Source organism: Nycticebus coucang, chromosome 3 (genome assembly GCF_027406575.1).
Source record: "Nycticebus coucang isolate mNycCou1 chromosome 3, mNycCou1.pri, whole genome shotgun sequence".
Classification (NCBI taxonomy): domain Eukaryota; kingdom Metazoa; phylum Chordata; class Mammalia; order Primates; family Lorisidae; genus Nycticebus; species Nycticebus coucang.
Window position 1 is genome coordinate 118,782,476 of NC_069782.1, and position 22,233 is coordinate 118,804,708.

At 44.3% G+C, this 22,233-nt stretch overlaps 1 protein-coding gene across 8 annotated transcripts in view; it reads right to left on the reverse strand.

The window, feature by feature from the left end:
- SLC16A12 (solute carrier family 16 member 12) overlaps positions 1 to 21,928 on the reverse strand; it is an 84,756-nt gene extending 62,828 nt beyond the window's left edge. For 2 of the 8 annotated variants that reach the window (XM_053582583.1, XM_053582574.1), the window contains exon 1: positions 20,713 to 21,016. The gene's annotated coding sequence lies outside the window, so the exon portion shown is untranslated. Of the gene's footprint in view, positions 1 to 8,871; positions 8,965 to 20,712; positions 21,040 to 21,260 lie in introns of those variants that run through there. The other 6 variants (XM_053582579.1, XM_053582576.1, XM_053582578.1 and 3 more) reach the window with 6 other exon arrangements.
- Between the last annotated feature and the right edge of the window lie 305 nt (positions 21,929 to 22,233).

Consider the following 22,233-nt stretch of genomic DNA (forward strand, 5'->3'; position numbering starts at 1 on the left):
TGAAGATAAGTGCAGTCACAGATGCTTCTTATCCCCGTTTTCCCACAAGGAGCTCAAAGGAAAGGCATATGGTTTCCCAAGTCCGAGCTCCCAGGCTTGTTACGGCAGTGATCTCATCGGAGTCACAGTGCAGAAAGCCCTGCTCCAGCTGCCTGAGGAAAGCCAGCCCTGCAAGGTTCCCACCCCAGCCCCAGAGCCCACCACTGTAACTCTGGTAAACAGCACTAAGTCATCACAGATTCACCGCAGAAAGCTGTCACAATCAGTTCCGTGACAGGAGAAACGAAATTTTTCATGATGAGTTTTATTTCAATTAAACAGCCAAACTAGAATTAAATAAACCAGGTGCTGCCTTACAGAGATAATAGTATTTTACAATTATGTTTTTTGGCAAATCATGACAACAGACCAAAAAGAATGTCAAAAATAAGCTATGTCAACTTACATTATAATTATAGTAATCTTGTTTATCCAGGAGTCTTAGCTATGTGCAAAAGGCCTGAAAGCTAATGAAATCAAAGTCTTTGCAGTCTGTTCACAGGAACCCACTGATGTGTCTGACTCATTCACTCTTACTCCAGAGATAATTCTAACTAACTGGCTTAGTTATTTGTTTCCTAAGGCAGAAGCAAATTAGAAGGTGAACTCCAGGAGGGTGGTAATGTTCTTGTGGATTTTGTTCACTGATGTATCCCTAGCATCAGGAACAGACCTGTCTGTGGAGTGGCGGAATAATGAACCCCAACATGATTTGGCCACAGCCCAGCTCCTCACGGTGATATCACAACTCAGCCACCCCACACTTGAGCCTCCAAAAGAATCCAAATTTCCAATCTCTGGTTTAAATGCTGCGACAGACCATTAACTTGTAAACGGATATTCTAAACAACTGATGAGATTTCTTTTCTGAATGTAAAAATTCTCTGCGATCTTATTTCCACTGGTTATTTGATTAGCACCCAGTTTTTAAATGGCAAGGTAAATGTCTCCATTATATCCTGCCAGATTGTAAACTCCTTCAGATTTGTTATCAGGGCAAATTGGTTGAATTAAGCAGGGCTGTGAAATTTTAACTCAGTGTCTAGGCTTTGTATACTTTGCTCCCTCCAAACGCACCTTCTCTTGGGCAAGAATAGAGTGTCTGAGTAATCATTTTTAATCCCCTAATGTTACTGGCATATTGTAGGCATTCAATGGCTTCCAAGTTTTCAATTTGAATTACAATACTTCTTTTTGGATTAACGTTCTATGTAAAGAGTTTTGTGGCCATACTGTTATTTCCAGTAAGGGCCAGGAATCCACTAAATCCATGGTAAGCAATTGACCCTCACCAAGGCCTAATTCAAGGAAAATTCAAATGGGTTACAGCCATGCTTGCTTGTTTGTTTGTTTAAATTGAAATGAAAATAGAGTATCAACTCCTATGGGAGGAGACGATAGAATAAAAATATGTATTCGTACAACCTAGAATACCAACTTTATTAAATAAAGGATTGCTGTTACTTTTTAAATGAAGACTCCTGTCTGGGCATCTCTGAGAAATAAGGGCACAGGGGCAGTTAGGCAGTAAGGACCTAGCTGGGCAGTTTTCCGATCTCTGATATTTATATAAGTGCTTCACAGTTCACAGGCAGTCGCTGCTCTCCAAACAACTCCTCAAAGAACTGATTACTATATCCCACATTCCCTAAAATACTATAAATTGTAAGTTACCCCACTATTACAACTTTTCGTGGAAAAGGAAAAATCAAGAAACCTACCACAATATTAAATATATGTACCTAATGCCAATCACATCTTATTATAGAAGCATTAAAATGAGGAGGGAAAAAAGTACATCTTAAAATGGAAGAAAACAGGCTAAATTCCTAATCTTGGCTTTCCCAAAGTCACTTCAATGATTTACTGCAAAACCAGGGCTGGGGCGTCTTCACTCCTTCCTTGCAAAAGCAGCTGGAAAAACAGACATGAATGTGAGGCGGACCCCAGGCTTCACCCAAGCTCTCCACTGGTCAGGGGCTCTGCTTTCTGCTTAGAAAGTTAGGACTATGCTGGCAAAAAGCCAGACAGCACAAACAGCTCTTCTCTCCCAAAAGTGCTGGCCAGGGCGGTGCCTGTGGCTCAGCGGGTAGGGCGCCGGTCCCATATGCCGGAGGTGGCGGGTTCAAACCCAGCCCTGGCCAAATTAAAAAAAAAGTGCTGGCCAGGGCACTCTGGCCTCTCTCTGTTGCTGCTAACCTTGGGAGTGTCCTGCTCCCCAGAGCCCAGGATGCTGCAGGCTTCACCCAGTAGGTCCTGGAGAGGACAAAGCACTCCTGCTCCCCAGCAGCTGTCCTGTCCGGCTGGAGACAGGCTTGGCTGGCTTCTCTAGGTGGTTTGTACCTGCAGAGAAGGCAGCCTGGGAGCAGTGCAGGCCTGAGGCACGGGGGAGAGGGCAGCTGTATTCTCCTCCTTCCCCCTCTGAAGTTGGAATTACTTTAGAGGTAATTTAAAAAATTCAAATCTGGAAGAAAAAGAAACCAAGAACGACAAATAAAGAATATGTGATTTGGATTTAGAAAGATGAGGGTTGAAATCCAAGCTTTCCCACTGACTTGCTGTGTTACCTGGAACAAGTAACTTCCTAGCCTCCATTATCTACCTACCTCATACGTTAATCCAGGGCCTTTGAACACACAGCACTCTCTTTCTGCCTCCCCCACAGACCCAGACACACTTGAGGTCATTATCATGAGTCCCCTATGTGGCAAGGGTAATCCCACTCTTTTGCTGTTTCCTATTACCATACCTAACACACTAGGTGTTTGAAATTAACCTGCAGGCTAGGCGTCTGTGGCTCAAGCAACTAAGGCGCCAGCCACATACACCTAAGCTGGCAGGTCTGAATCCAGCCCGGGCCCGCCAAACAACAATGACGGCTGCAACCAAAATTAGCCGGGTATTGTGGCAGGCCCCTGTAGTCCTAGCTACTTGGGAGGTGGAGGCAGGAGAATCGCTCGAGCCCAGGAATTGGAGGTTGCTGTGAGCTGTGATGCCACAGCACCCTACCCAGGGTGACAGCTTGAGGCTCTGTTTCAAAAAAAAAAAAAAAAGAAAGAAATTAACCTGCAGAAACACATAGGCAAAGAAAAAATATAAACAGGCATTATAGTGTATATGCTATGGTCAAAAAATAATTTTTAAAAATCTACTTAATAGCAGCACTTGTTACCTAGCTTCATCATCAATCTATCCTGTGGGGAGTAGGAAGAGTTGGGGGATATATTTTAGGAATTGCTGAAAGAATATATGAGCTATTGAATCACATAAATGAAAGTTTCTTTTCCTGCACCTCAACTCTAAAACAAAAATCTCATAGTCACACTGTGTCAGCAAAAAATACAGTATATTCCACTTTATTTTTGTCATCAATTTACTCACAAATTGTGTAAGATTATAGCAGAGATCCCAGTGTGAGAGCCAGAATCATGAATAAAAATCAGATATGGGCTCAGTGCCTGTGGCTTAAGTGGCTAAGGCGCCAACCACATACACCTGAGCTGGCAGGTTCGAATCCAGCCTGTGCCCACCAAACAACAATGACGGCTGCAACCAAAATTAGCTGAGCATTGTGGCAGGCACCTTAGTCCCAGCTACTTGGGAGGTGGAGGCAGGAGACTCGCTTGAGCCCAGGAGTTGGAGGTTGCTGTGAGTGGTGATGCCACAGCACTCTACCCAGGACAACAGCTTGAGGCTCTGTCTCAAAAAAAAAAATCAGATATGTCTGAAGGGTAGGCCCTCGGGAGACCTATGCGCCCGAGAAGCCTGTTGGGCGGCACTCACCCTAAGAGAGGATGAATTCAGATGCATTAGTTTAGTTTCTCCCCAGGACTTTCAGAAATAATGGGAAGGAACAGATGTGGGCTCATTTCCTCAAAACTAGTACAGGCTGAACCAAAAAACACCATTTTTCTTATCATTACAAGGGTGGGAGGTCTGGGGAAAAGTAGGTTACACAGTATCAAAACAATTCAAATTTTCTGGAAATATTTTATGATCCCTGGCATATAAAACACCATAGGAAGAGACAATGCATATTTCTAAAATTATACTACAAAGTATCATTTTCAACATTCATAAAGCTTCCACAAACCAACCAAGCAATCTATATTTTTAAAAAGATGAAGGACAAAGCTATAACTTGAACTTTACCTTAGAAATGAAAATAATGTAACCTAAACATTGACACCCTCATATCAATCTGAAATTTAAAAAACAAACAAACAAACAAAAACAGTCAGACCAGCCTGAGCAACATAGCTAAACCCTATCTCTACAAAAACTAGAAAAATTAGCCAGGCATCGTGACACAGGCCTGTAGTTCTAGCTCCTCGGGAGGCTGAGGCAGGAAGATTACTTCAGCCTAGGAAGTTGAGGTGGCTGTGAGCTCTGAAGATGCCACTGTATTCTAGCCAGAGCAATAGAGTGAGACTCTTGTCTAAAAAAAAAAAAAAAAAAAGTTTTGTACCTTACTTCCTAACTTCAAACCTCACTGACGGGTCCAGGGTCACTAAGCCTCGGTGTAATACAAGTTCAGGCCTGACTTCTTCATGAGGTTCAAATGAGACAATACTGTATATACACAAGAAAAGCATCAAGGGTTTTGCAAGCACACACCCACCTGTGTTTTACAACTCCCCAAGTAGTGAGTCCTGAAACAGTAAGCAATAGGCAATCACTGGCAGTATATGTCAGGGACAGAACCAAGAAAATCTCAGAGAAGCAGAGCCGGCGCCCAGTCATTCGGCACCTGTCTCCTTATCACATGCTGGGATTCCTTTCCCTACTATGAAGTCAGCTCCAGGTAGAGTTTCTGTTCCTTATACCCCAAATCATCCTACCTAATACGTTTTGACCAGAGAGTAAGAGCAACTGTCTGAGGTCCTTCACCAGTGGTCACTACTGTCACATAGGTCAAAAAACAGAACGTATGGGGGAAACTAAGCCCACACCTGTTTGCTGCCCTTGAGCCTTAATGTTTTAGACCTCAGCTTACCTGAGATGAGAAATAAAGCACTTGGTAGAGTGCCTTGAGTATCAGCTAAGCCTCTAGCAAGTTCCTAGAACATGGATGTGACAGTAAATGGTTTTTTTTTTTAGAGCTAGGGTCTTGCTATGTTGCCCCGGCTGATCTCCAGCTCCTGGCATCGAGTGGTCCTTACACCATGACCTTCCAAAGTGCTGAGATTATAGGCATGAACCACCATGTCTGACCTAAATTATTGTTAATAAATGAATAATTCACATTTTGATAATTGTGTAGAGTTACATGCTTTTAATTCCCACAATGATCCTGTAAGAGAAAACTGAGGTTGACTGGAGCTGGTAATCTGTCCAAGTTCATACTGCTAGCAGGTGCTGCAGGTGAGGCTCGACTGCCAGCCAAGGCTCCTTCCCCTTAGAAGGCTGTCTGAGTCTGACAATCGCGTCCTCTAGCCTTCTTTACATCATGGACATTGTAATTGATCCCCAACATCCAGGCCACTGAAATGGTTAATCAAGAATCATGGGGGTGGCGCCTGTGGCTCAGTGAGTAAGGCGCCGGCCCCATATGCCGAGGGTGGTGGGTTCAAGCCCAGCCCCGGCCAAAGTGCAACAAAAAAATAGCCGGGCGTTGTGGCGGGCGCCTGTAGTCCCAGCTGCTCGGGAGGCTGAGGCAAGAGAATTGCCTAAGCCCAAGAGTTAGAGGTTGCTGTGAGCTGTGTGATGCCACGGCACTCTACCGAGGGTGATAAAGTGAGACTCTGTCTCTACAAAAAAAAAAAAAAAAAAAAAAAGAATCATGGTAATGCCATTCTCCCTGAAAGTGATGGGCTGATTTAAGGAAAGGGCAGGGGCCCAATTCTACCCAATGATATGAGGAAGAGTGTTTGGGAGCTTCTGAGAAAGGCTTCCTCACTGCTCAGGAGATATGAAAATGTGACCTCTCCCCTTCCATGGAGGGGTTTCCTGCTTCAGTGTAACCCTTCAAAGGTTGTAGCCATCTTGGGGTCATGAGCAGAGTCAAAGTGAGAATGAACTCAATATATGGCAGGGACAGAACCAAGAAAATCTCAGAGAAGTGGAGCCGGCGCCCAGTCATTCTGCACCTGACTCCTTAGCACATGCTGGGATTCCCTTCCCTACTATTGAAGTCAGTTCCAGTTGGAGTTTCTGTTCCTCACACCCCAAATCATCCTACCTAATACATTTTCTACTCATGCCACTTACAGATCACAACTGGTACACATATTCCATCCCTATGCAGGAGCTCTGTAGCTGTACAGGTAGGGCTTTCTAAATTTACACCAGATCAAATTTCCTAGCAGCCTATGTGGGCAGAAAGAAAAGGAGACAGTGGTGTGTACATACAGCTGCACAGAGGGAGGACATATCGCTCCCACAATGTAGCTGAGGACGACATACTGAGTCCCACTGCAGCTCCCCGCCCCTCTCCCACGGTCCCAACCCCACACGTCATAACAAGGTTCACATCTGGAGGCCTGATGAGGTGCAGCTGCCGCTCTCTGCTCAGAGAGTGCTGTGTAAGGAGGAAGATGAGGCAGAAACTTCACCAGGGCACGTAGTCTTTTTGTCCCAGGCCAATAATGAGGATACGGCTGAAGCATCCAAAGCTACTCACGAAATGCATTGTTTTGCCAATTCATCCTTCAAGTTCTTTTTCAAAAACTAAAGTGCAAAATGTAAGCCGTTGTTTAACAATGTGCTAGTGAGGCTATCAAGTGATTTTTATTGTGTGCCAGATACAGCTTGAGTTACATCTTTCTAACATTCAGACCAGTCCTCAGGGCTACCAGGCACCACCCTCAGAAGACAGGCAAGGCCTCGTCAACATTCACCCAACAGCTCTGCTGAGCTCAGCCTCATCCTTGACCACCTCATAAGATTTGCTTCCATTGCATTTCAGCCCCGGGCACCCAAAGTCACACCCCCACCTGCAACGATGAGTGCCAGCCAGATCACACTTCCAAAATCTAGGGTCACTGTGAGAATATGTTGATTCCTTCTCTAACCCTGGCTTTCTGCCCTCCACAAGCCTCCAGGTCCCTGACTCCTGCTACTCCTGCGCGAGCCCTCAGGCCTCCTGCTGCTCCACTTCCTCCCACTCCTGTCGGCTCATTCTGCTCTCTCTTCCTCCACCACTTCAATTGCTCTCTTATTGTTGGCACCTCCATCCCAAGCTTCCAATCCCCAATTCCACATCAATCCAAGCAACCAAGCCTTTCCAGTCCTAGAACTGGAAAGGCAAGTTTTGCTAGAGGAAATCTCTCAACCTTGCAGACTACTGATGCAAAACCATGATGAATTCCAGCCAAAACAAGGTGCCTGGTGTGACTCAGATATAGTACGTTGCACCTGTTGCTTACACACCCCGGTCATCTGAAATCTTAGGCACCCCTCACACTTCATTCTTAGCCAGCGGAGCATGAGGACACACAGCCTTGCATCCTGGTCCTGCCACTCAGTAGCTGTATAACCTTAGACAAAGTCGCTTAACCTCTCAGTGTTGCAGTTGCCCATTTTGTAAAATTAGGATAATAATTCCATCTTCACAAGGTTGACGCAAGAATTTAGTGCATCACTTATGTAAAGTATGTTTAGCAATATTGGAACACAGAGAGTGTCCCAAACCTGTTAGTTACTATTTCATCGAAACAAGTGAGACCCTTAGATACAATTTCCCTCAATTTTCTTTCTTTCAGCAAATTCTCCCAATTTATTCATACGCACAGGCATCCTCATCTCTTTTCTTCCTGTCTCAAAGAAAGACTTGTCCTTCCATATCTAATCTCTTCACTTAGTTTCCAGTATCCCTCCTTTTCTATATTTTGCTTTTATTGGGGGGAGGGGTCTGTCTGTTTTGTTGTTTGAGAGAAAGTCTCACTCTGTTGCCCCTGATGTCATCACAGCTCACGTCAACCTCACACTCCTGAGCTCAAGTAATCCTCCCCCGTGGACCTCCCAGAGTGCTAGGATTACAGGCATGAGCCACCCCGCCCGGCCGCTTTTCTGTATTTTGAACCTAGACCTTTTCACTGGGTCCTCCCTAGGCTTTACTAACTCAAGTGTCTCTTTTTGAAAGGAGGAAGGAAGAACGTGAGGGGAAAAAGAGGGAAGAAAAAGAAAGAGCCGGGGGAAAACTCCCCTCAGCCGTACCACCTTTTGTGGCTCTCACCAGTCATTTTCTTCCCTTCACAAACCCATCCACTAAAAGCTTGTCTACAGGGGCCATATCTCCCCACTCTTCTCGTCTCCACCTCAGTGGAATTTGCCTCTTGACTCCCGTATACACCACTCAAGCAGTTTTTGACATTGTGATCAGTGACTCCTAATTGTCCCAGCATTCTTATCAACTGGCCTCTCTGTAGCATTTGACACTGTTGACTGTTCTCTCATAATAAGCTTTTTTTTTTTTTTTTCAAGACAGGGTCTCAGTCTGTCGCCCTCGGTAGAGTGCAGTGGTGGCATCATCATAGCTCACAGCAACCTCAAACTCAGCTCTGTGCCATGGCAGGGACACCACAAACAAGACAATCCCTGTCCTGGCAGTTGGCCCAGCGAAAGAGACCAACACACAGCTGAACAACTGAGTATAAAAACAGGAAAGGGAAGTGACCACGAGACGTCACCTAAGCACAGTGGGGGCTAGTTACCCTCTACTATCCTTTGATCCACTTCACACCTCTTTCACATTTTGACCAAACCTATGAGTTGCTGATTCCCAAATCTTGGATTCTTTGCCTAAAGTATCAAAGCCCCTACTACACATCTCCACTGCATGCCCCACGGGGCTCCAAGCACTAGGAATACAAATATAAAGAAAAGTCTTACCATGGGACATCAGCCTTGCTTCCCACCTGCTCTTTGACAGACCCCTAGTTCAACGGGCTTTCTGGCTTGTCTTCAAACTCCATTCGGAGCTACCTGTTTGAAGCATAAGCTGATTTAATCACCAAAACCCCACTCCCCTTTTTTCAAAGCTGCTGATGAGAAACTGAAACTTCTTGGTGTGAGGAACAAGACCCTGATGCTCTCACTCCTGCTTGTCACCCCAGGTCTGTGCTAGCACCCTGGCCACACCTGGTCCCTGCAGGTCAGCCACACCACACCACCTTGAAGGTGGCTCTGCCCCCAGTCCTCGGCGCTTCCCACTGCAGGGCCTGTGTCCTTCTATTGCCTACAATTGTGTAGAAATGAATTTCTACATTTCTGTAATGATTTAACCAACCTCGGCAATGCTAAGTGCCTCCGGCTCCGCACTCCCAGCCAGGCGGTCACTCGGGCCTCTCCACAGTGCTGTGATTCTGTGCACACCCTGCCCAGCCTAAATTTTATCTTGTTTCCAATGTGGAAGATAATGAAAGAAGTCAACCCGTCTGCCCCAGGAGATGCAAGCGTCTGAGTAAGAACCCTGTCTATTCTCTGCAGGCCCTCAGCACCCCATGGAGGGTCTAGCACGGGGTGGGTACTCAGGAAACATTTGCCAATAAGGGTCCAAACTCATTAAATTATTTTACCATGGTTTAATCAAGGTTTTTGTTTTATTAGAGACTTTAAAGGTAACTAATTCTATTTCATCTATTGCAAATGTCCCTTATTCTGCTTCTGCTTAAAACTGTGATAAAACTAAACTGAAATTTCACCTTAACATTGCCTACCTTAGCAGCCAATGATAGCAGCCAGTGATAGCACATATACTATCACTTAAGAATTTATAAAGAATGCAGACTGTGCTGGGAAGATTCTGAGATGCCAATTTATAGGCATCGGTTCATTTGAAATTTTAATTGGACCTCTATCTCTAATAAAATTAGAGCACATGGTTGTCTAAAATTTATCTTCTTTTGTTTGTTTTTATTGGCCAGGATCAGCATAGCTTACAGCAACCTCAAACTCCTGGGTTCAAGAGATCCTCCTGCCTCAGCCTCCCAAGGAGCTGGGACTACAGGCGTCCACCACAATGCCCAGCTAATTTTTCTATTTTCAGTAGAGATGATGTCTCCTTGGTCAGGCTGGTCTCGAAATCCTGTGCTCAAGGGATCCTCATATCTCAGCCTCCCAGAGTGCTAGGATTATAGGGGGGAGCCACTGGGCCCAGCCTAAATTTTATCTTTTTTCCAGTGGGGAAGATAATGAAAGAGGTCAACCTGAGAGAAGTCAAAGGAAAATTAAATCTTCGTAAGGCTTAATTTTTGATGCAGTGACCACTGCCTTTATCACTAGAACACTATTAAATAAAGTACTCTTTTAACAAGCATCTAACCTATGAGCATTTACTTTATTCTTTACCTGGGTAATTTTTCTAATGGTGTTTATGAGTTTTGTTTTTTTTTTTTTTTTGTAGAGACAGAGTTTCACTTTATGGCCCTCGGTAGAGTGCCATGGCATCACACGACTCACAGCAACCTCCAACTCCTGGGCTTAGGTGATTCTCTTGACTCAGCCTCCCAAGTAGCTGGGACTACAGGCGCCCGCCACAAAGCCCGGCTATTTTTTTGTTGCAGTTTGGCCAGGGCTGGGTTTGAACCCGCCACCTTCGGCATATGGGGCCGGCACCCTACTCACTGAGCCACAGGTGCCGCCCCAGGTGTTTATGAGTTTTTTAATTAAGCTAATACACTGCTTCCTGGTGATCCTTGTGATGAAATTTGCCAAAGCTGGCCAGCTTTGAGACAAAGAGCCACAGAACCATGTGGGGCGGAGACTTGTTCTCAAACCTCTATGGGGACAGTCACTGTTTAGTTTCACAAGGAAGAACTAAGATGCAGGGGGCATGTCTGAATTTTAAAGGTCAAGAAACCACAATACTTCTTAACAAATTATTTTATGTTAAAAATGCCATCATTATGTTCCTAGTGCTTGGTCGTCTGCTAGATACTCAAGTCCCTCCTGTCACCGTGCAACACTCCATATGCATAAGAAAGGGGCCCAGAGGTTTGCACAGGATGTAGCATTAAGAGAGAAAAACCGGACCAGGTGCAGTGGCTCATGCCTGTAATCCCAACACTATGGGAGGCTGAGGCAGGCGGATTGCCTGAGCTCAGGAGTTCAAGACCAGCCAGAGCAAGGGCCAGACCCCGTCTCTACTAAAAATAGAAAAAAAAAAAAAAATAGCTGAACATTGTGGCTGGTGCCTGTAGTCCCAGCTACTTGGGAGGCTGAAGCAGGACTATTGCTTAAGCCCAAGCATTTGAGGTTGCTGTGAGCTATAATGCCATGGCATTCTACCCTGGGAAACAGACTTTGTCTCAAAAAGAAAAAAAAAAAAGGAAAGAAAAGAGGAAAAACATCCTTAACTGGTTTCTATACCCTATTCAACTACCCCATCCCCACCCCCACACATATAAACCCATGTGCCAAGTCTTTGGACAGCTATGCACAAATGTACATGAGTAATATGTAAAATTTAAATATGAAAAGTAAATTTCATTGACCAAATTGTGTGTTGGGTTACCAGAGAAGGGCCTCTAACCCAGCACAGCTATAGAATTGTATCTATGACCCACGTTACCTCTCTCTATAAACAAGCTCCCAGGGAGACACGGGACTTGAATCATGTCTCTATACTGATAATTCTCAATCTGCATTTCTTGCCCTCAACATCTAGTTGCTCACTTGGCTCTCCCCACCACAGTCATAAAGTCAATAAGGCCAAAGTCTTCCCATGCTTTCTCAACACAGATGCACAGTAGTAACTAGAAACAATCAGGAGCTGCCAGAACTTAAATTTGGCAGGAACAGAAAAGCAGAAACTCAGAAACATGCGGCTAGTCATTTACAAACTTGTTTTAGCCAAGAAATCCTTTGTTCACATAAAATCTCACTTGGAAGAGATATGTGAAATGTGTGAAATGTAGAACTGCACACCCACTCAGGCTGTAGAAGAGGTCACCAGAAAGAAGCCATAAACTGAGAGCTGGGCACTCCCCAACCCCCCTCACTCCATGCCACCATTGTCCCATTCCCTGTTCCAGCCCCTGAGGTGTTCCCTGAACTCCCAGAAATCTGCAAAGTATAGTTCTAAAACTGCTGGCCAAGATCCTGAAGATGTATTTTCTTATTACAGAAATCAACAGTTAAAGCACGATTTTCAAAAGCTAACTGATAACAGTAGGTGAGAATTTCCATGAGTATTAAAAGCAAAATAAGAACAAATGTCTTTAAAATAAAGCCAATTCTGAGTTGTCCACTAGATCAGTGTTATGGTCTACATCAGTCACCTTGCCACATTTTCTCAATGACAATCAATCCTGTGATAAGAAAAAACCTAAAAGTAATCATACTTTGTTACAGTCATATAGGCAAGATTTAAACTTCTATCATTCTTATATAAGAGTCCTTTGTTATATCTTTCTGATATACAGTCCTACATTTTGAGCCTGGGCCCAGTCGCTTCCACCTGTAATCCTAGCATTCTGGGAGGCGGAAGTAGTAGGATCCCTTGAGGCCAAGAGCTGGAGATCAGCCTAAGCAAGAGTGAGACCTCATCTCTACTAAAAATAGACAAAAGGAGCCAGACATTGCAGCAGGCACCAGTAGTCCCAGCTTCTCCAGAGGCTCAGGCAGGAGAATCGCTTGAAGCCAGGAGTTTGAGGTTTCTGTGAGCTACCGTGATACCACTGCACTCTGCCCAGGACAACAGAGTGGGATTCTGTGTCAAAAGAAAAAAAATACTACAGGGCGCCTGTAGCTCAAGCGGCTAATGCGCCAGCCACAGACACCTGAGCTGGTGGGTTCAAATCCAACCCAGGGCCAAACAACAATGAAAACTACAACCAAAAAAATAAAAAAAATAACCAGGCATTGTGGTGGGCTCCTGTAGTCCCAGCTACTTGGGAGGCTGAGGCAAGAGAATTGCTTAAGCCCAGAAGTTGGAGGTTGCTGTGAGCTGTGATGCTACAGCACTTTACTCAGGGCGACAGCTTGAGGCTCTGTTTCAAAAAAAAAAAAAAAAAATCCTACATTTTGATACAATGAAATAAAAAGAGGAAATATCCAGAGAAAGTTTGAGCAGTAAGGCTGACAACTCAATCAATTTAAGGAAACATAATGAACCAGAACAGATCTATAAGTTATTTTAGAAGAAACAGATTTTGTTGTAGAACAAAAAGCCAAAATATTGTATTCAACAATGATACCAATATGATATCACAAGCACCAAAAACATGAAACAAGTTGGTCAATTAATTGGTTGTTTGACTGCAATTATAATGATTTTGTTATTTTGACATCATATAAACATAAGCTTAGTGAATTCCACAGAGGGGGAAGAAATCAATGAACACTCATTCAACCCTTAGGGAAAGCTACCCATATAATGAAGGAACCCTGAAAAAAAAAAATGAAAAAAAAAGGGAAAGAAAAGAAAAAGAGAAAAATGTATCATATTTAATTCTTTTAATCAGATCTTGTAAGATACCATAACAATTTTTGTTTCAATAAATTGTCTTCTGAGGAAGCCTAAAATTATTATCAAATAAGGGTGGTTCTCAACCATGGCTGTACATGAAATTTACAAGAGAGCTTTAAAAACTGCTGATGTCTGACCCTATCCCAGACCTACTAAAGCAGAAGTTTTGAGAGTAGGACCTTAGCATCAATGTTATTTTTCTTCCCCAGGTGATTCTAATGCGCAGGCAGAGCTGAGAACCATTGATTTTCTGAGTTTTGAATTTATGAATACTAAATCATCAGGTATCAACCTGAACAAACCACCTATTTTTGATAGCACGTATGCCTGCAAATTTGGTCTACCCTTGTTTGTAACTTCTTAATGGATAATGATTAAAGCTGTTTTTTTTTTGGTGGTTGGTTAGTTGATTGGTTGGTTGGTTGGATGGTTTTGAGGCCAAGTCTCACTCTGTCATCCTTGGTAGATAGCATCATAGCTCACAGAAACCTCAAACCCTTGGGCTCAAATTATCCTCTTGCCTCAGCCTCCAGAGTAGCTGGAACTATAGGCATCCACCACAACACTCAGCTAGTTTTCTATTTTTGGTAGAAAATGGGTCATGCTTTTGCTCAGGGAGGTCTAGAACTCCCAAGCTCAAACAATCCACCTGCCTGAGCCTCTCAAAGTGCTGCTAAAAGTGCTAAGATTACAGGCGATAGTCACTCAGCTGCTTTGTTTTGTTTTTGAAACAGTCTTACTCTATCGCCCAGGCTAGAGTGCCATGGCAGCAGCCTAGCTCACAGAAACTCGACACTCCTGATTTTAAGTGGTCCTCCTGCCTCAGCCTCTGGAGTAGCTGGGACTACAGGCATGGCCTCCACCAAGGCTGATTTTTTTATTTTTAGTACAGACAGGGTCTCACTCTTGATCTTGAACTCCTGACTCAAGCAATCCTCCCACCCTGGCCTCTCAGAGTGCTAAGACTACACATGTGAACCACCACACCCTGCCCGAGGCCAGGTCTTCATAGTCATCTGGTTGACCCATCTCAGAAGAAGCAGCACTCTCTTCTCCCTTTAAAGCAGATTGAACTTTGTTGTGAGTATGAGTTTTTGTTTCTTTGGTGGTTCTTCCATTGTTTATAAACGTGGATGGTTTGAAGTTACTGAATGAGAGCTAAAAATGCTATTGTAAGAAGTACAATTGGTTTCAGTAGATAAATATGAGCTTACTCCCATGAGAAGTATTTCATGAAGCAAAGTAAAATTACAAAAATAATACCAGTTTTGGGCAGCACCTGTGACTCAAAGGAGTAGGGCACCGGTCCCACATACCAGAGGTGGTGAGTTCAAACTCGGCCCTGGCCAAAAACTGCAAAAATAAATAAATAAATAAAAATAATACCAGTTTTCCCTCAAATAAGTAATTATGGCCCTAGTTTGTATATGTCCAATAAAACACAAAATGGTAAATTGAACTTAGGAATATTTTGAAAAATTACAGTGTGCAAATATTAGGGGTAATAAATTTAAGTATTGATGCAGTTAACATTTTATGTTGCTACTTTGTTTATGTATATGAGCCAGGAAGCCCATAAAACAGAGTCTGTAGGAAAATGGTTGCTGATTTTTTTTTTTTTTTTTTTTTTTGTAGAGACAGAGTCTCACTTTATGGCCCTCAGTAGAGTGCCGTGGCCTCACACAGCTCACAGCAACCTCCAACTCCTGGGCTTAAGCGATTCTCTTGCCTCAGCCTCCCGAGTAGCTGGGACTACAGGTGCCCGCCACAGCGCCTGGCTATTTTTTGGTTGCAGTTTGGCTGGGGCCGGGTTTGAACCCGCCACCCTCGGGTATATGGGGCCGGCGCCTTACCGACTGAGCCACAGGCGCCACCCGATGGTTGCTGATTTTTATCATGATTTGGAAGCTTAGAAACTCAGTTCAGGTCTTCCATACAACTGTAAGTGATTAATGCTATATCTGCAAGAGGCTCAGAAGCATGCAACTTCTCTCAATATGCAGAGAGATGAGCTATTTTCAAGATATACTAAATACCCTCAGAAATTGAAGCATTAGAAGCTCTCTTAAGTGAAGCAATTATAAATCAGTAAAAGCAGAGATTCAAAAAGTTGATACAATATATTTAAAACATTTTATTTCAATTAGTCTCATAAATAAACATAAATCCATCTATTCATCTTTGTATATTGTGTCTGTGTTTGAACTGGAGTTCTGTGTAGCCTTTCTTCATTAAATGACACCAGATTGCCTGTTTCCATTTCTTAGTTGTACTTTCCAATCTCTTATAGCTGCCTATGCCATACCCAGGTGGTAGCGGTTTATTTGTTCAAGTTGCTTTTTTTTTTTAAAGGCTTTATATGTCTTTTTTTAATTGAGATAAACTGTGCATAACATAAATGTCACTATTTTAATCATTTTAAAGTGTACAATGGAGTGGGTTTTATTACATTCATAATGTTGTGTAAGCATCACCATTATCTAATTGCAAAACATGGTTATCACCCCAAAAAGAAACCTCACATCTATTATCAGTCCCTCTCAATTCCCACTGCCCCTATTCCCTGGCAACCACTAGATTTCCCTATTCTGGATATTTCATGTAAATGGCATCATACAATACTTGGTCTTTCTATCTGGCTTTCTTCACTTAGCGTAACACTTGCAGCCTGTGTTGATATTGTATTTTAACATGGCTTACTTTTATGGCCCCATACAGCAACTTAGTTTTCCTAGAAATAGCATTCTTGGCACTCATATCACATTAGTTATGCAACATTTAATTAAATTATAAAATTATAGTAGCAAGGACAACGGGCATAAATAGAGCTATGACCCAATGCCATTGTTAAGTGTGCCCCTGCGGTGGTTAAGAGCCGATTTATTATGATGGTAGCTATTTGCCACAGCGGTCTCTGTATTTGAGCAACAGCTAGGATGTGTTTCAGAAGGAAAGGAGAGCACTGGTTAACCCAGTGAGTTGTTTCTGTGTTGGCCGGTACTCCACTGCCAGAGCAGAGAGGACTGGATGAAGAAGAGGTTGGAGGTGATAAGTGTTTACTACACAACCTGACACAGCCTCAGAGGTCCCCCAAAGGAAGTCCTCTATACATCTTCAAAAAGAGCCGAGGATGTGCTCCCATAAAACTAGGTCTATCCTTTTAACTCTATCAAATCTTCACCACACTACTCATTGCCTCAAAGATGTCCTCCTCTATAAAGTCCCTCCCAACCCTCAACTCTTCACAGTGCCTCTCCTTTTTAATTTATTTCCAACGTGCTTATCTATCTCTTACGATAGTTATAACTGGCATGACAGCTAGTCTGTGGGTTCTATGTCATTATATCCCCTACTGCCAGGAGCACCACAAAAGAGGTGCTCAAAGCACAACTCTTACACAAATCTTGAATGAATAGAAGCTCAATAATTATCTATTCAATTAAGACATGAGGGCAGCACCTGTGGCTCAGCACCTGTGGCTCTGGGGCACCGGCCTCATATACCAAGGGTGGCCTGTTCGAACCCAGCCCCGGCCAAACTACAGCAAAAATCGCCTAAGTCCAGGAGTTGGAGGTTTCTATGAACTGTGACTCCACGGCACTCTACCGAGGGCGATAAAATGAGACTGTCTCTACAAAAAAAAAAAAAAAAAAAAAAATGAATGCGCACATTAGTTAAATTTAATGGTATGCAATGTCATACCTGGCTACTGCAACTCACCCCCCTCACCAACGTGCAGTGAATGAAGGGGAGTTATCAAACGAAGCTCTGTGATGGACAAATGAAGAAAATATTCAAATACTAATCTGAGCGCCTGGCAGGAATCAGAAATCACTCTTCAAATGTTTAACAGACACCACTTTTCAATAGGACATTGTTAGATGAGGACAATTATGTCCTTTGATGTAGAGCAAATTAAATCAGAGAGGAAAGAGTGAAGGAGAGAGGGGGTTTGGTAAACTCCCATCTAACGGATACAAGGCAGGGATATACGACACACCTCCTGGGTGAAGAGCTCTACAGCAACTTGGACTTCACCTAACAAACACAAACAATGTAAACTAATCATATGGACCCGTATAGTAACCTGAAATTTAAAAAAGAGAAAGAGACAGAAAATCTTTCCACTCAAAAAATCCCCCAACGGACGGTGCCTGTGGCTCAGTCCGTAAGGCACCGGCCCCATATACCGAGGGTGGCGGGTTCAAACCCAGCCCCGGCTGAACTGCAACCAAAAAATAGCCGGGCGTTGTGGCGGCGCCTGTAGTCCCAGCTACCCGGGAGGCTGAGGAAGGAGAATCGCTTAAGCCCAGGAGTTGGAGGTTGCTGTGAGCTGTGTGAGGCCACGGCACTCTACCGAGGGCCATAAAGTGAGACTCTGTCTCTACAAAAAAAAAAAAAAAATCCCCCAACGTCTTCAACTGTGGATCTGGCTTTTCTCAAATTATTATACCACTTCAGTGGGTGTGTTTGTAGATATACTAGCGAGGTTTCCACCCTGGCAATTTTTAAAAGCAAAGCGATTGGTTAGTTTGGGAATGCGTAAACAACCCCCAAAACTGCACTGAATTCTTTTTCATTCTTTCTCTCTTTTTTTGGCAGTATAGGACTGAAAAACTGCCAAGTTCATTTTGATAAGCCTTTGTTAAAAACAATAAACATGCCTGAGCTTGCAAACTGTGTTGTTTTGAAGAAAAAGCAAAAGAGAATTGGAAAATGCTTAAAACTGGAATATCTGATTAAAAAGCAAAACTACTGTGGTAACAGATTTACCAATAAGTCACAACACTGTAGCCTATGAATGTGGAAGAGGAGAGTGGGGGAAAAAAGGTAAAGTGAGACGAAATAAAAACAGAATACCATCTTCCTAAATAAGTCTAATTCTACATCTTATAGACTAAGGCGATGACATTTACTCCAATACTAACATGGTAGCATGAATACTTTTAAGAAAACTAATCTTCCTGGCTTTACTTAGTTACCACAGTGATGTTTCTGCAACAAAGGAAATGTAATTTCATAGACTCCGAATGAGCATACATTAAATCACCAAATCTAGGAACTGCTATTCAAGTACAGTAAAATGTCAGTTCACAAAAGTCAAAGTAACTTCATCTAAGTTTGTTGCTTTACCTTGTTTCTAGGTAAATCTGCTGGAACTGAAAGGAAAACAGTTTGGAACATATATATTCATTTCCCTGCTTTAGGCAAAACTGAAATTCTCTTCTATCTGCCTAATAAAATCCTGGAAAAATCCTAATGACTAGATTGTAACTTGAGCTCCACAGGATCAAAGTTCTTTGTTTTGTTTATTGACATATCCCAAATGCCTAGAACCGCACAGGGCACCTAGTAGGCACTCAGTAAAATGAACTAAATTGAAAAACATAAAAAATATGCAGTGCAATGCAATGCTAAATAAGTCAGTTTGAAATTCCTTTCTTAGCTCTGTTATAGATCATAGCGTTAAGCACAATGAAAAAATGGTCCCTATAAAGCCACTTTTCTCAAGCCGGCTCCAACATCATAAAACATGCCTTTAGCTCTGACCCATTATTAGCCTAGAAAGCTGAGACTCAGAAGAGATTTTAAGGCAGATGAGGGTCAATTTATTCCCAACTATTTTGATTACTTGTCTTCATCTAGGAGCTCACCTGGAATGTATCTGCTTATTCATATAAGAGGAATTCAAAATATTACTGAAAATGAAAGGTTCATAGTTTTTTTTTAAGTATGCTACAAAAGCAATTTAACTAAACCAACTTCTTTCATCTACTTCAGAATCCTGCCAGTTTAAAAAAAGACAAATAAATAATAAGAACAGGAATCTGATATGATTAGATGATTCTAGTCAAATTATCTTTGTCCAAAATGCTTGTGGCCCTTAGTGCTGAAAACGGAACTAGGTGAGAATGATAAGGTCTGGGTTCTAGTGTGGTGCCTCCATCTCCAGTTATGAGTACGAATTCCGCTAATGCCTGCTGACCTGGATCTGAGCTTCCTGGGCTAGGCTGCAAGGTGAAGGTCTTGAATTTAGTAAGTGATCTCCAAAACGCTTCAATTTCTAAGATCCTGTGGTTATAAAATGATCAAATGCAGTCAATTACTACTACTCCCTTCTGTCCTTCATTTCTTCCACAGACATATGGACATCTGGGGTGGGGCATCGAACACCTTCTGCCCTTGTGTGGCATGATGTTTATGATTGCGGAGTTGTGGGGGCGAAATATGCAGGGGGCAGCTAGTGATTTTAAAAACTAATGAGCTCCCTTTACCTGTGGAGATAGTGTTTCTGGATTTGTCAGGACAGAAGACTCCTCCACCCCAACCCCACCCCAGCCTCAGGGTTAAATTGGCCGGTGCTGTTGGAGTGCCCAGCTCTCAGCAAAGAAGCAGGATGAGGTAGCTACAGGCTTTTCAAAATGGAAGTGTCCTAGCAGGACCCAGCTGGCTCCGTATTTTAAAAAAACTTATAAGAGGTTTAGAATGCTGAGTTGTGATAAACGAAGACTAACCGAACAGCCCCGGGACTTAACTGTGCTCCAGCTTTAAAATACTGCTGCAAAAACTTTCTCAGTCCGCTCTATAGGTATCATTGTGTTTCTTTGTGGACAACATACAACTGAGAAATTCAGTCCAATCCCCTTAAGATTTTAAAGGTTGGCTTGTTCTTAATACACCACACACTGGAAATAAATATTATTGTCTTAGGCAGGGTGGACCGCAGGTGCTGAAAACAGAAAAGAGAACAGAAGAAAGGCGGTCTCTACTGCATCGGGAAGTCTACATCAAAGCTGCTCCCTCTCCAGCCACCTGCAGAAACTCGGCCAGAGCTCTGACTCAACACCCACAGGGCAAGCGGGCACGTGTCTCCCTACCAACCCAACAGGCGCGCCAAGGGACCCAAGTTAGGAACTCAGACTCACGTCGCGGGCTGGGCGCTGGGGCAGCAAAGAGAATAGAGCCCATTCAAGCCCAGCCCTAGCGCCGGGCTGCCCAGCCGCACTGCCTGGAGAGATGCGCCCTGTCACCTGAGCCACTGCGCCCCCGGCACAAGCGAAAAGAGAAGCGCGAAGAGGAAGAGTGTGGGGATCTTCTCGGCCCGGGCTTTCGGGATCTGGGCGCCGGAGCCGTCCTGGAGACTGCGCCCGGACAGCCCAGGCTCCCGCGCTCCGCAGCCGGCCCGGGGCGTGCAAACTACCCCACGCCCCACCCGATCCCCTTGTACGTCCGTCCCCAGCCCAGCCCGGTCGCGTCCTCACCTCGCGGGGACCGCTGCAGCCCTGCTGGTAGTTCGCGGACATGCCCCCGGGGTGCGCCCGCAGAGCCGCCTCCCTACGCGGTGGCCACTTCCCGGGCCCCAGGCGCCGCGATCCGCGCTTTCGGGAGGCGCGGGGACAGCAGACAGAGGCGCCGGCCCGGCTGGGGCCAGGGGCCCAGCGGGCAGCTCCGGGGGAGGAGAGCGGCGCCCGGAAAATCCCGGTGCTCGGCCCCCCAAATGCACTGACCGGTTCGGCCCCGCCAGCTCCGCCGGGGACTCTGCCGGGCCGGCGAAGGGGATTTATCGCTGCGATCTGCTCTAAGTCTGCAGCTCGGCGAGGGGTGAGGGGCGCGGAGGAGGAGGGACGCCTCGCGGTTATGTAAGACATCTGCCCTCTATGTCCCGAGCCGGGTCGCTCGGGGACTGCCCGACCCTCCCCGGGAACACCCGTGCGTGCCCCTGACCTAGGCAAGTCGAGGGGCCCCGGTGCATAAAAAAGAACTTTTCCCAGCAGGGTCAAGGGGCAAGATCTCGAGAATGAATACGTACAAGCACTTCTTAAGGTGTATCTGGCAGGGATCTGGACCCTGCCAGCCGCTCCTTCCCGGAAACTCAAGCGGCAGGTTGCTGGTTGAAAGCTTTGTCTCTCTCGCAGTCATGTGGATCTGCGTGCAACTCTCCTGCAAAGCTCCTAGCCTTGGGCGATTTACTTACCTCTGTGAGCCCCACTTTCACCTGTGAAATACAGAATAATAATAGCGCCCATTTCATGTTGATGCTGAGGACGAAATGAGTGAGGTGCCAGCGCAGAGAAATAACCCACTTCCTCAAAGATTGCCCTTAGAGCCTAAAGAAGCTGCCTGAGTCGCCAAGCCCCACCTAAGACAGGCTAACCTTTCTGTAAAGCTCTCTCTTTACTAAAGAGACTGACAAGGTCTCACTTCAGCTTCCTGGAGTGGACATCCTGGCTACTACTCCAAGATTGGCTCATGGACTGACAGTCACGTCATGGCTGGGAGCTGGTTAAACGCGCAGAATCTCAGGTCTAACCGCAGAGCCTCAACGTCAGAATCTGCGTTTTCGACCAGATTCCCTGGTGGTTAGGATGTACACGAAAATTTCAAAATGAATTATTAGACCTTTTGGAAAATTTAAGAAGGACACAAGGAAGTTACTGGCAACATTTGCCAAGCCTCGGGGTGTTTTCAAAATAGACTAGGAAAGGCCTTTCTCATTTTATCCTCTGGCTATTTTGTCCTCCTCCCCTCATCTCAGTTTTCTGCTCTTTAACTATAAATCTGAACTTAAGTCCTATTTTCATTTGCAAAAAACACTAGGTTATAGCTAAGTGATGATTAGTTAATATATGTTTAAAACACACAAAAGCAGGAACAAACAGAGCTTGTAAAAGAATTCATTAGCATTGAAAATGAACCTATCAATGCAGAAGCAGCAGCAAAACCTGAACTCTCAGCTGTGAAAGTCTTTGGGTTAAAGGTCTGAACCCTTGCGGTTCAGAAAA